The 13,500-nt window shown below is 60.7% G+C and overlaps 1 pseudogene; it reads right to left on the bottom strand.

Moving 5' to 3' along the window:
* Window positions 1–6,530: 6,530 nt before the first annotated feature.
* LOC120787346 lies at window positions 6,531–10,268 on the bottom strand (annotated as a pseudogene).
* Between the last annotated feature and the right edge of the window lie 3,232 nt (window positions 10,269–13,500).

The following is a 13,500-nucleotide window of genomic DNA, read 5'->3' on the forward strand; positions in this document are numbered from 1 at the left end:
ACCAACTAAGAACGGCCATGCACCACCACCCACAGAATCGAGAAAGAGCTATCAATCTGTCAATCCTTTCCGTGTCCGGCCGGTGAGGTTTCCTGTTGAGTCAATTGCCGCAGGCTCCACTCCTGGTGGTGCCCTTCCACAATTCCTTAGTAAGTTTCAGCTTTGCAACCATATTCCCCCGAACCCAAAGACTTTGGTTTCCGGACGCTGCCCGCGGTCATGGGAATAACGCCGCCGATCGCTAGTTGGCATCGCTTATGGTCGGAACTACGACGGTATCTGATCGCCTTTCAACCTCCGACTTTCGTTTCTGATTAATGAAAACATTCTTGGCAATGTTGCTGTCTGCCTTTGCGCGCCGTCCAAGAATTTCACCTCTAGCGGCACAATACGTAATGCCCCGGCCGCCCTCTTAATCATGGCCCCAGTTCAGAGAGAAACCCACAAAATAGAACCGAGTCCTATTCCATTATTCCTAGCTGCGGTATTCAGGCGACCGGCCTGCTTTGAACACTCTAATTTTTTCAAAGTAAACGCTGGACCTCAAGGGACACTCAGCTAAGAGCATCGAGGGGCGCCGAGAGGCAGGGGCTGGGACAGACGGTAGCTGCCTCAAGCGGACTGGCCAGCTCGATCCCGAGATCCAACTACGAGCTTTTTAACTGCAGCAACTTTAAGATACGCTTATTGAGCTGGAATTACCATGGCTGCTGGCACCAGACTTGCCTCCAATTGATCCTCGTAAAGGATTTAAAGTGTACTATTCCAATTACAGGGCCTCGAAGAGTCCTGTATTGTTATTTTTCGTCACTACCTCCCCGAGTCGGGAGGGTAATTTGCGCCTGCTGCCTTCCTTGATGTGGTAGCCGCTTTCAGGCTCCTCTCCGAATCGAACCCTGATTCCCTGCTACCTGTGGTCACCATGGTAGGCACAGAAAGTACCATCGAAAGTTGATAGGGCAGACATTCAATGAGACGCCGCCGCCACGGGGCCAGCGATCGCTCGAGGTTATCTAGAGTCACCAAAGCGCCGGGCGCCTGAGGGGAAACCCCGCATGGGTTTTGGGTCTGATAAATGCACGATCCTCGAGGTCAGCGCTGGCATGTATTAGCTCTAGAATTGCCACAGTTATCCAAGTAACGTGAGAGCGATCAAAGGAACCATAACTGATTTAATGAGCCATTCGCAGTTTCACTGTACCGGCCGTGTACTTAGACTTGCATGGCTTAATCTTTTGAGACAAGCATATGCTACTGGCAGGATCAACCAGGTAGCCTCTGGGGAGGCTGCCGGGCGAGCGAGCGAAGCGAAGCTCCGCCTGGGCTGGATCGACCGACCCACCCGGCCGGGACCGTGGCGCTTGGGTTTGGAGGCGGGGCTCTGCCTCGCTGGGAAGCGAGGAGGCCCGAGGCGGTGGTTCGAAAGCTGGGCACGGCTCTCCTGGATCGGGCTTCGAGAACACCGTGCTCGCTGGAGGCCCGCCGCTGAGAGCTGGCTGTTTGATGCGCCCGCCTGGGCCCGGAGGCCGAGGAGGGGGAGCCGAACCCGCGACGCCAAGGCGGCTCTGGCTGGCGGGCTGCTGGGCTGACGGGCGCCTCGGTCTCGGCCAAGGAGCTGCTCGCCCGGGAGGACGCGGAGGAGGGGTCCTCGACCCTCCGCAAGACGGGTGAAAACCTCTGGGCCGTGGGAGGCGAACCTGCTGGCCGGAGGAACCGTCTGCTCAACGCCGGGCGCGAGGCCGCCGGGCGGGGCCCTCCGATGGCGGATCACGCTTGCCGATCGGTCGGGTGCTTTCCTGAAGAGCCGCGCGGGGACGGCCGCCAAACTGTCCGAAAATATCCGCTTGGGTCGGATAAAGTCGGGCTGAAAGTTCGAGAATACCCGCGCCTGCTCTGAGGCCCAAGTTTTCAAAACTGGGTTTTGAAATCGCAGAGTATTTTTTCGGTGTCCTGATAAACTCCTCGACACCGAGGAAGGTAGAAATGGCCAAATTCTAGTGCGGCTGACCTGCTTTACCTTCCTCGGTCAAAACACTTAGAAGAAAACGCAAACCCTCTCGCGCCTCTGGTACTCCTGAGAGAATTTTCGTGCCCCTGGTACTCGGAGAGAGTTTTCGTGCCCCTGGTACTCCCGACACTTCTCGTGCCCCTGGCACTGGGAACTCGCCCCTGGTACTCCAGAGAGAATTCTCGTGCCCCTGGTACTCCGGGATTTCTCGGCCCCTTGGTACTCCTGAGAGATTTTCGTGCCCCTGGTACTCCTGGGAGAATTCTCGTGTCCCTGGTACTCCCGACACTTTCAGGTCTCCCCTGGTACTCCTGGACTCTCGTGCCCTGGTACTCCTGAGAGAATTTTCGTGCCCTGGCACTCCAAGGGCGTGTTCCCTGGTACCACAAGCAAGGGGCCTCTGGTCTGAGCATGCTTTCCATCGCTGGGTTAGGCTTCCCAAGATCCTCTCCCTCATCCCTGGCTCCATCTCCATCTGGCCACCGAGGGCTCCGCCACTGCCACTGGCATCCGCTGTCTGCCCGGTTAGGCTTCCCAGATCCTCTCCCTCATCCCTGGCTCCATCTCCATCTCCACCATCACCGAGGGCTCTGTCGCCGGCTACACGGCCCTCGCTGCCCGTTCCCGGGTTAGGCTTCACACAGCCTCGCCCTCTCCGCCATCTCCATCTCCAGCTCGGCGGCACCTGCTGCCCGTGCATGGTTTAGGCTTCACACAGCCTCTGCCTCATCCCTGACTCCATCTCCATCTCCATCTCCATCTCCACCGTCACCGAGGGCTCTGCTGCTGCCACCTGCCCGCTGTCTGCCCGGGTTAAGATTCCCACAGATCGCCTCTCCGCTGGCCTGCCTCCAGCTCGGGCGGCACCTGCTGCACGTGTCTGGTTAGGCTTCCCAGATCCTCTCCCTCATCCCTGGCTCCATCTCCATCTCCACTGGCCACCGAGGGCTCCGGCCGAGGGTTACCTGCCCCGCTGTCTGCTCCCGGCGTTAAGATTCCCGCCAGACGCCTCTCCGCTGGCTCCGCCTCCAGCCTGGAGGCACCTGCTGCCGTGTCTGGCTAGGCTTCCCAGATCCTCTGCCTCATCCCTGGCTCCATCTCCATCTCCATCTCCACCGTCACCGAGGGCTCCACCAGCTACCTGCCCCGCTGTCTGCCCGGGTTAAGATTCCCGCCAAGATCGCCCTCTCCGCTGGCTCCGCCTCCAGCCTGGAGGCACCTGCTGCACGTCTGGCTAGGCTTCCCAGATCCTCTCCCTCATCCCTGGCTCCATCTCCATCTCCACCGCCACCGAGGGCTCCGCCGAGGTTACCCGCATCCGCTGTCTGCTCCCGGTTAAGATTCACACAGCCTGCCCCTCTCCGCCATCTCCATCTCCAGCACTCCGCCTCCAGCTCGGAGGCACCTGCTGCACGTGTCTGGTTAGGCTTCCTGCATCCTCTCCTCATCCCTGGCTCCATCTCCATCTCCACCGGCCACCGAGGGCTCCGCCGAGGCCACCTGCCCTCGCTGCCCCGGGTTAAGATTCCCGCCAGATCGCCTCTCCGCTGGCTCCGCCTCCAGCTCATGGACACGCTGCCCGGCCAGAGTAAGGCTTCCCAGATCCTCTCGCCTCCCTGGCTCCATCTCCATCTCCACCGACACCGAGGGCTCCGGCTGCCACCTGCCTCGCTGCCTGCTCCCGGGTTAAGATTCTCACAGACGCCTCTCCGCTGGCTCCGCCTCCATCTACTGCTGCCACCGGGACCGGGTTAGGCTTACTGCAGCCTCTCCTCTCCCCGGCTCCGCCTCCTGGCCCTGGTACACTGGTAGAAAAATTCTCTGAAATACTTCCATATTTTCCTCTCAGAGAGGCGGGGGCTCTGAAGGAGGCCCTAGAGCCCCCGACGCTGCAACGAGTTCGAGACTTCCCGGCGCCTGCTCTGAGGCCCATGTTTTCAAAAACTGGGTTTCTGAAATCGCAGAGTGTTTTTCGGTTTCCGGGATAAACTCCTCGACACCGAGGAAGGTAATATGGCCAAATTCTAGTGCGGCTGACTCGATTTACCTTCCTCGGACAAAACACTTTGAAGAAAAACGCAAAATCTCTCGTGCCCCTGGTACTCCTGGGAGAATTTTCGCCCCTGGTACTCCGGAGACTTCTGCCCTGGTACTCAGACTTCTCGTGCCCCTGGTACTCCTGACACTCTCGTGCCCCTGGTACTCCTGGGAGAATTGTCGTGCCCCTGGTACTCCCGACGCTTCGCGGGCCCCTGGTACTCCGGGGAGAAGTGTCGTGCCCCTGGTACTCCCCAGACTCTCGTGTCGACACTCTCGCGTCCCCTGGTACTCCTGAGAGAATTTCGTCTCCTGGTACTCCCCGAGACTCTCGTGTCTCTGGTACTCCCGAGACTGCTCAGGCCCCTGGTACTCCCGAGACTGCTCGTGTCTCTGGTACTCCCGAGACTGCCTGTGCCCCTGGCACTCCTGGGAGAATTTCGTGCCCTGGCACCCGAGGGGCTCGGTTCTTTTTACAAGGGGCGGGGTCTGGTGACCGCCCTCCCACCTCCGCCTGCCTATACCTCGATTTCAGCTGGAAACTTATACAAAAACATATCAATTTCTATATAATAATACAGATAATATATATACTGTGCGCCCGCCTCCCAGGCCCCTGCCCTGCTCTGCTCTGCTCCCCACAATCCTGGCACAGCCACTGCCCTGCTGCCTGGCCTGGAGGATGCTTACCACCGCCTCCCATCTCCGCCACTCTGCCATCGCTGTCCGGGCCCGGGAGGCTTCCCAGATCCTCCCTCTCTCCCCTGGTCTGCCTCCCACCCCTGCTCCATCTCCGCTGCCCGCCATCGCTGTCTGGCCCGCCCGGGAGGCTTCCCCGCCTCCCTCATCCCTGGTCTGCTCCAGCTCTCCATCTCCCACCCCTGGCTCCATCCGGCTGCCCGCCATCGCTGCCTGGCCCGGGAGGCTTCCCCACGCCTCCTCATCCCTGGTCTGCTCCAGCTCTCCATCTCCCACCCCCTGCTCCATCTCCGCTGTCTGCCACCGCTGCCCGGGCCCGGGGAGGCTTCCCGCATCCTCCCCCTCATCCCTGGTCTGCTCCATCTCCCACCTCCCTGCTCCATCTCCGCTGCCCGCCATCGCCAGACGGGTCTGGGAGGCTTCCCGCCGCCTCCCTCATCCCTGGCTCTGCTCCAGCTCTCCATCTCCCACCCCTGGCTCCATCTCCGCTGTCTGCCACCGCTGCCGGGCCCGGGAGGCTTCCCACGCCTCCCTCATCCCTGGTCTGCCCAGCTCTCCATCTCCCACCCCGGCTCCATCTCCGCCACCTGCCACGGCTCCCGGCCCGGGTTAAACTTCCCAAGATCCTCCCCTCTCCCTGGCTCCGCCCAGCTCTCCATCTCCCACCCCGGCTCCATCTCCGCTGTCTGCCACGGCTTCCCGGGGTCTGGGTTGCTTCCCGAGATCCTCCCTCTCTCCCTGGCTCCGCTCTCCCACCCCGGCTCCATCTCGCTGTCTGCCACGGCTTCCCGGCCCGGTTAAACTTCCCAGATCCCCCCCTCTCCATCCATCTCCGGCTCTGGGTACCTCCTCCAGGAACCTCGACCACCAGCCGAACCTGTGTACCCACACTTAAGCACCCCCCCTCGGCTAAACACTCATAGTCACGCCGCCAAGACCTTTCAGGCCCTGGTACCCTGCAGAGAGCCCTTCAGGCCCCTGGTATCTGCAGAGCACTTCGTGCCCCTGGTACTCCACACACTGCGCCCCTGGTACCCCGCCTGGCCTCGTGCCCCTGGTACACCGCCAGCATCCGTGGCCCCTGGTACTCCCCGGGCCGCCAGGCCCCTGGTACCCTGGGCTGCCTCTCAGGCCCCTGGTACCTCAGAGAGCCCTTCAGGCCCCCTGGTACTCAAGAGAGCACTGCTGCCCCCTGGTACCCCGCTGCCGCCAGGCCCTGGTACCCGCCACACACTCCAGGCCCCTGGTACCCCGCTGCCCTCAGGCCCCTGGTACACCGGCCAGCATCTCAGGCCCCTGGCACCTGGGCCGCCCCTCAGGCCCCTGGTACCCCGCCACACGCCTGCAGGCCCCTGGTACCTGGGCCGTCAGCCAGGCCCATGGTACCCCGCCACACACCTGGTGCCCTGGCACCCCGCCCTCAGGCGGCCCCTGGTACCCCGCCTGCCCTCAGGCCCCTGGTACCCCGCCTCAGCATCCTGTGGCCCCCACTACTCAGCCACACACCTGTGCCCCCTGGTACCTCTCCACACACTCACTTCATCTTGTGCACTGCCGACACTCTGTGCCTCTGCCTCCGCCTCCACGCCTGTGTGCTCTGCCTCCGCCTCCACGCCTGTGCCTCTGGCCACAGCCTCGACACTCTGCTCCTCTGCGCCAAGAGTCTCGCCTCCACGCCTCCTGCCTCTGCTCTGCCATGCTTGACACTCTGCTTCTGTTCTCCAGAGCCTCCGCCTCCTCGCCTCTGGTACCCTGGCCGGAGAGCGCCGGAGGGGGCTCAACCATGACAAAGCTTGATCGAGGGCTGATTTTCAATAGATCGCAGCGAGGAGCTGCTCTGCCACGCATTTAAACCCTGACCCAGAATCAGGTCGCCTGCAAGTGATTTAGCACCAGGTTCTCCACAAACATGCGGTGCGAGAGAGGAGGGCGGCCGTGATCCGCCGCGCCTGCCCTGTCGCTAACGGCTCTGCTCACCGACCCGGCTGCCATCCGGGCCAACCAAGATCCATGGGCGCCACGGTATCAAGACGCCTAGGCGGGATTCTGACTTAGAGGCGCTCAGTCATAATCCCACAGATGGTAGCTGCACCATTGGCTCCTCAGCCAAGCACATACACCAAATGTCTGAACCTGCGGTTCCTCAGATTGAGCAGGATTACTATTGCAACAACACATCATCAGTAGGGTAAACTAACCTGTCTCACGACGGTCTAAACCCAGCTCACGCTCCCTATTAGTGGGTGAACAATCCAACGCTTGGTGAATTCTGCTTCACAATGATAGGAAGAGCCGACATCGAAGGATCAAAAGCGACGCCGCTATGAACGCTTGGCCACCACAAGCCAGTTATCCCTGTGGTAACTTTTTCTGACACCTCCTGCTTAAAACCCAAAAAGTCAGAAGGATCGTGAGGCCCCGCTTTCACGGTCTGTATTCATACTGAAAATCAAGATCAAGCGAGCTTTTTGCCCTTCTGCTCCACGGGAGGTTTCTGTCCTCCCTGAGCTCGCCTTTTAGGACACCTGCTACTGCTTGACAGGTGTACCGCCCCAGTCAAACTCCCCACCTGCCACTGTCCTCGAGGGGTCGCACCAAGCGGGCCGGGCGCTTGACGCCAGAAGCGAGAGCCCGCTGGGCTCGCCTCCCGCCTCACCGGGTAAGTGAAAACGATAAGAGTAGTGAGCAGTATTTCACCGGCGGCCGAGGCCTCCCACTTATTCTACACCTCTCATGTCTCTTCACAGTGCCAGACTAGAGTCAAGCTCAACAGGGTCTTCTTTCCCCGCTGATTCTGCCAAGCCTGCTCCTTGGCTGTGGTTTCGCTTAGATAGTAGGTAGGGACAGTGGGAATCTGCTCATCCATTCATGCGCCACCACTAATTAGATGACGAGGCATTTGGCTACCTTAAGAGAGTCATAGTTACTCCGCATTGCCCAAGGCTTCATTGAATTTCTTCACTTTGACATTCAGAGCACTGGCAGAAATCACATCACACACACCCCGTGGGCCTTCATGATGCTTTGTTTTAATTAAACAGTCGGATTCCTGGTCCGCACTCAGTTCTAAGTCAGCTGCCAGGCGCCAGCCGAGGCGACTCACTGAGGGCCCCAAGTGGCTGGGAGATCCGCGAGAAGGGCCTGGCCAAGGCCCAGAGTCGCCACGACCGGCTGCATTCGTCCTCTGCTGCCTGGCTCACAAGGGGCGGCTGACACCGCCTCATGAAAGCCCCCGCTCATGGACGCATGAGGCGCCAAGGACGAGTGGCCCCTGAGGCGGCGCCAAGGCCTCGCGGCGGAGAGAGGAGGCGGCGGGCGGTTGCTCCCAGCCGCTGCTCGAGCCCAGCCCCGCCAAGCACTCCCAGCCCGACCGACCCAGCCCTTAGAGCCAATCTTATCCCGGTTACGGATCTGATTTGCCGACTTCCTTAACTACCTTTGTTCTATTATGCCAGAGGCTGTTCACCTTGAGACCTGCTGCGGATATGGGTACGGCCTGGCGCGAGATTTACACCCTCCCGGATTTTCAAGGGCCAGCGAGAGCTCACCGGACGCCGAACCGCGACGCTTCCAGGGCGCTGGCCTCTCGGGCGAACCCATTCCAGGGCGCCTGCCCTTCACAAAGAAAAGAGAACTCTCCCGGGCTCCCGCCAGCTTCCGGGATCGCTTATGCTGTCAAGACTGACGCCTCAAGGCGCCTGTCTCCGCCACTCCAGATTCGGGATCTGAACCCGACTCTTTCGATCGGCCGGGCGACGAGGCCATCGCCGCCTCTTCCGAACGGCGCTCGCCCATCTCTAGGATCGACTGACCCATGTTCAACTGCTGTTCACATGGAACCCTTCTCCACTTCGCCTTCAAAGTTCTCGCTTGAATATTTGCTACTACCACCAAGATCTGCACCAAGGCGGCTCCACCCGGCCCGCCTCTAGGCTTCCGTGCTCACTGCGGCGTGCCCTCCCACTGTCAAGGCGTAGTCTCGAGGCTCCTGCCGGGCGACGGCCGGGTATGGGCCCGACGCCCAGCGCCCATCCATTTTCAGGGCTAGTTGATCTGCAGGTGAGTTGTTACACACTCCTTAGCGGATTCCGACTTCCATGGCCACCGCCCTGCTGTCTATATCGACCAACACCTTTTCTGGGGTCTGATGAGCTGCTGCATCGGGCGCCTTTAACCCGGCTGCTCGGGTTCATCCTGCAGCGCCAGTTCTGCTTACCAAAAGTGGCCCACTAGGCGGCTCAGATTCCACGCCTGCTCCAAGCCAGCGAGCCGGGCTTTACCCATTTAAAGTTTGAGAATAGGTTGAGATCGCTGCCCCAAGACCTCTAATCATTCGCTTACCAGATAAAACTGCGAGACTCTGAGCGCCAGCTATCCTGAGGGAACTTCGGAGGAACCAGCTACTAGATGGTTCGATTAGTCTTCGCCCCTATACCCAGGTCGGACGACCGATTTGCACGCCAGATCTGCCACGGCCTCCACCAGAGTTTCTCTGGCTTCGCCTGCCCAGGCATAGTTCACCATCTTTCGGTCCTATCACACACGCCTCCACCTCCCGACGGTGCGGGCGAGACGGTCAGGAGGCTCACCTGGGCCGGGATCCCACTCTCAGCCGGGCCGGCCCTCACTTTCATTGCGCCACGGGTTTCGCTTTGCACCTCTGACTCGCTGCTAGACTCCTTGGTCCGTGTTTCAAGACGGGTCGGGTTGCCGACATCGCCAGAGACCCCTGGCGCTCTGGTTAATCGTGTCCTCGCCTCTGGCGACGCTGACGCTGGTCGGGAGCGATTGAGGACAGTCCGCCTGTCGGCAGTCGCGCTGGAGCTGGGGCCTGGCCTCACCCGTGAGGGGGAGAGGGCGAGCGAGCACTGAGTCCACGGCCCCGAAGCGGGCGAGGTCCGGCGAGAACGGCGCGCGCGTCGAGCCGCGAGCCACCTTCGCCCCCAGCCTTCCAAGCCGACCTGAGCCGGGTCGCGCGCACCGGGCGGAGGAAATGCGCGCGGGCCGGCCGGCGCCTGGGAGAGGTCCCGCGAGGATCCTCCAGACCGAGCGCCGCCCCTGGCCCGCCGAGTTGAATCCTCTGGCGGACTGCGCGACCCCACCTGCTTACCTCTCAACGGTTTCACGCCTCTTGAACTCTCTCTTCAAAGTTCTTTTCAACTTTCCCTTAAGGTACTTGTCGACCATCGGTCTCAGGCCGGTATTTAGCCTTAGATGGAGTTTACCACCATTTGGGCTGCATTCCCAAACAACCCGACCCGAGAAGACTGACTCCGGCGCGACGGGGCCAAGCATCGCCTCACACCGCCCACGGGCTGAGCCTCGATCAGAAGGACTCAGGCCCCGATCGACGCTGGCAAGCGGTCTTCAGACGCCACATTTCCCACGCCTGGCCGGACGGGATTCGGCGCTGGCTCTTCCTCGCCGCTACTCGCCGGATCGCTAGTTGGCATCGTTTATGGTCGGAACTACGACGGTATCTGATCGCTCAACCTCCGACTTTCGTTTGATTAATGAAAACATTCTTGGCAATGTTTCGCTTCGTCTGCCTTGGCGCCGTCCAAGAATTTCACCTCTAGCGCACAATACTTAATGCCCCGTCCGTCCCCTCTAATCATGGCCCCAGTTCAGAGAGAAAACCCACAAAATAGAACCGAGTCCTATTCCATTATTCCTAGCTGCGGTATTCAGGCGACTGGCCTGCTTTGAACACTCTAATTTTTTTCAGTAAACGCCTGACCTCAAGGGACACTCAGCTAAGAGCATCGAGGGGCGCCGAGAGGCAGGGGCTGGGACAGACGGTAGCCTCGCGGGCGGACTACCTGGTTACCCGGCCCCGCTGCCTGCTCCCGGGTTAAGATTCCCGCCAGACGCCTCTCCGCTGGCTCCGCCTCCAGCCTGGCGGCACCTGCTGCAGGCCGGGTTATGCTTCCCGATCCTCCTCCCTCATCCCTGGCTCCATCTCCATCTCCACCGCCACCGAGGGCTCGCCGAGGTTACCTGCCCCGCTGCCTGCTCCCGGGTTAAGATTCCCGCCAGATCGCCTCTCCGCTGGCTCGAGATCCAGCTCATGGACACCGCTGCCCGGCCAGAGTAAGGCTTCCCAGATCCTCTCGCCTCCCCGGGCTCCATCTCCATCTCCACCGACACCGAGGGCTCCGCTGCTGCCACCCGCCCTCGCTGTCTGCTCCTGTTAAGATCTCGCCAGACGCCTCTCCGCTGGCTCCGTCTCCATCTACCCGCCACCGCTGCCCGGGACTGGTTAGGCTTGCCGCAGCCTCTCTCTCTCCCGGCTCCGCCTCCTGGCCCTGGTACACTGGTAGAAAAATTCTCTGAAATACTTCCATATTTTCCTCTCAGAGAGGCGGGGGCTCTGAAGGAGGCCGCCTAGAGCCCCCTGACGCTGCAACGAGTTCGAGACTTCCCGGCGCCTGCTCTGAGGCCCATGTTTTCAAAAACTGGGTTTCTGAAATCGTGCAGAGTGTTTTTCGGTTTCCGGGATAAACTCTCGACACCGAGGAAGGTAAATATGGCCAAATTCTAGTGCGGCTGACTCGATTTACCTTCCTCGGTCAAAACACTTTGAAGAAAAACGCAAAATCTCTCGTGCCCCTGGTACTCCTGGGAGAATTTTCGTGCCCCTGGTACTCCGGAGACTTCTCGTGCCCCTGGTACTCCCGACACTGCTCGTGCCCCTGGTACTCCCGACACTTCTCGTGCCCCTGGTACTCCCGACACTTCTCGTGCCCCTGGTACTCCTGAGAGAATTTTCGTGCCCCTGGTACTCCTGAGAGAATTCTCGCCCCTGGTACTCCTGGGAGAATTCTCGTGCCCTGGTACTCCCGAGACTCTCGTCCCCTGGTACCCGAGACTGCCTCGTCTCCTGGTACTCCTGGGAGAATTTCGTGCCCCTGGTACCGAGGGCTTCGTTCTTTTTACTACAAGGCTCGGGTGACCGTCCTCCGACCCCACCCGGCCTATACCTCGATTTCAGCTGGAAACTTATACAAAAAACATATCAATTTCTATATAATAATACAGATAATATATATACTGTGCGCCCGCCCCCAGGCCCCTGCCCTGCTCTGCTCTGCTCCCCACAATCCTGGCACAGCCACGCCCTTGCTGCCCGGCCTGGAGGATGCTTACCACCGCCTCCCATCTCCGGCTACCCGCCATCGCTTCCCGGCCCGGGAGGCTTCCCGCCGCCTCCCGCCTCCTGGCTCTGCCTCCCACCCCTGCTCCATCTCCGGCTACCCGGCCATCGCTGCCCGGGCCCGGAGGCCGGCCGGCGGGGGCCCTCCGATGGCGGATCACGTTTGCCGATCGGTCGGGGTGCTTTCCTGGAAGAGCCGCTGCGGAGGACGGCCTTAAACTGTCCGAAAATATCCGTTTGGGTCGGATAAAGTCGGGCCCAAAGTTCGAGAATACCCGCGCCCGTTCTGAGGCCCAAGTTTTCAAAAACTGGGTTTCTGAAATCGCAGAGTATTTTTCGGTGTGTCCTGATAAACTCCTCGACACCGAGGAAGGTAGAAATGGCCAAATTCTAGTGCGGCTGACCTGCTTTACCTTCCTCGGTCAAAACACTTAGAAGAAAACGCAAACCTCTCGCGCCCCTGGTACTCCTGAGAGAATTTTCGTGCCCCTGGTACTGGAGAGTTTTCGTGCCCCTGGTACTCCGGACACTTCTCGTGCCCTGGTACTGGGAATTCTCGTGCCCCTGGTACTCCAGAGAGAATTCTCGCCCTGGTACTCCGGGATTTCTCGCCCCTGGTACTCCTGAGAGAATTTTCGTGCCCTGGTACTCCTGGGAGAATTCTCGCCCCTGGTACTCCGACACTTTTCGTGCCCCTGGTACTCCCGGGACTCGTGCCCCTGGTACTCCTGAGAGAATTTTCGTGCCCTGGTACTCCAAGGGCTCGTGCCTCTGGTACCACAGGCAAGTGGGCCCTGGCCCGGAGCATGCTTTCCATCCTGGTTAGGCTTCCCAGATCCTCTCCCTCATCCCTGGCTCCATCTCCACTGGCCACCGAGGGCTCACACTGCCACCCGGCATCCATGTCTGGCCCGGGGTTAGGCTTCCCAGATCCTCTCCCTCATCCCTGGCTCCATCTCCATCTCCACCATCACCGAGGGCTCTGTCGCCACACGGCCTCGCTGTCTGCTCCCGGTTAGGCTTCACACAGCCTCGCCTCTCCGCCATCTCCATCTCCGCTCTCCTCTCCTCTCCCTCCGTCTCCAGCCCACCGGCACCTGCTGCCCGTGCCTGGGTTAGGCTTCCCAGATCCTCTCCTCATCCCTGACTCCATCTCCATCTCCATCTCCACCGTCACCGAGGGTTCCCACTGCCACCCGCATCCGCTGTCTGCCCCGGTTAGGCTTCACACAGCCTCGCCTCTCCGCCATCTCCATCTCCAGCTCTCCTCTCCAGCTCTGGCGGCACCTGCTGCCCGTGCATGGTTTAGGCTTCACACAGCCTCTGCCTCATCCCTGACTCCATCTCCATCTCCATCTCCACCGCCACCGAGGCTCCGCTGCCGCTACCTGCCCGCTGTCTGCTCCGGGTTAAGATTCTCGCCAGACGCTCTCCGCTGGCTCAGATCCAGCTCAAGGACACCGCTGCCCGACCGGGTTAGGCTTACTGCATCCCATCGCCTCCCGGGCTCCATCTCCATCTCCACCGCCACCGAGGGCCTGCCGAGGTTACCTGCCTCGCTGCCTGCTCCCGGGTTAAGATTCCCGCCGCATCGCCCTCT

The sequence above is a fragment of the Xiphias gladius genome, unplaced genomic scaffold (genome assembly GCF_016859285.1).
Source record: "Xiphias gladius isolate SHS-SW01 ecotype Sanya breed wild unplaced genomic scaffold, ASM1685928v1 HiC_scaffold_1393, whole genome shotgun sequence".
In the NCBI taxonomy this organism is placed as follows: Eukaryota; Metazoa; Chordata; class Actinopteri; order Istiophoriformes; family Xiphiidae; genus Xiphias; species Xiphias gladius.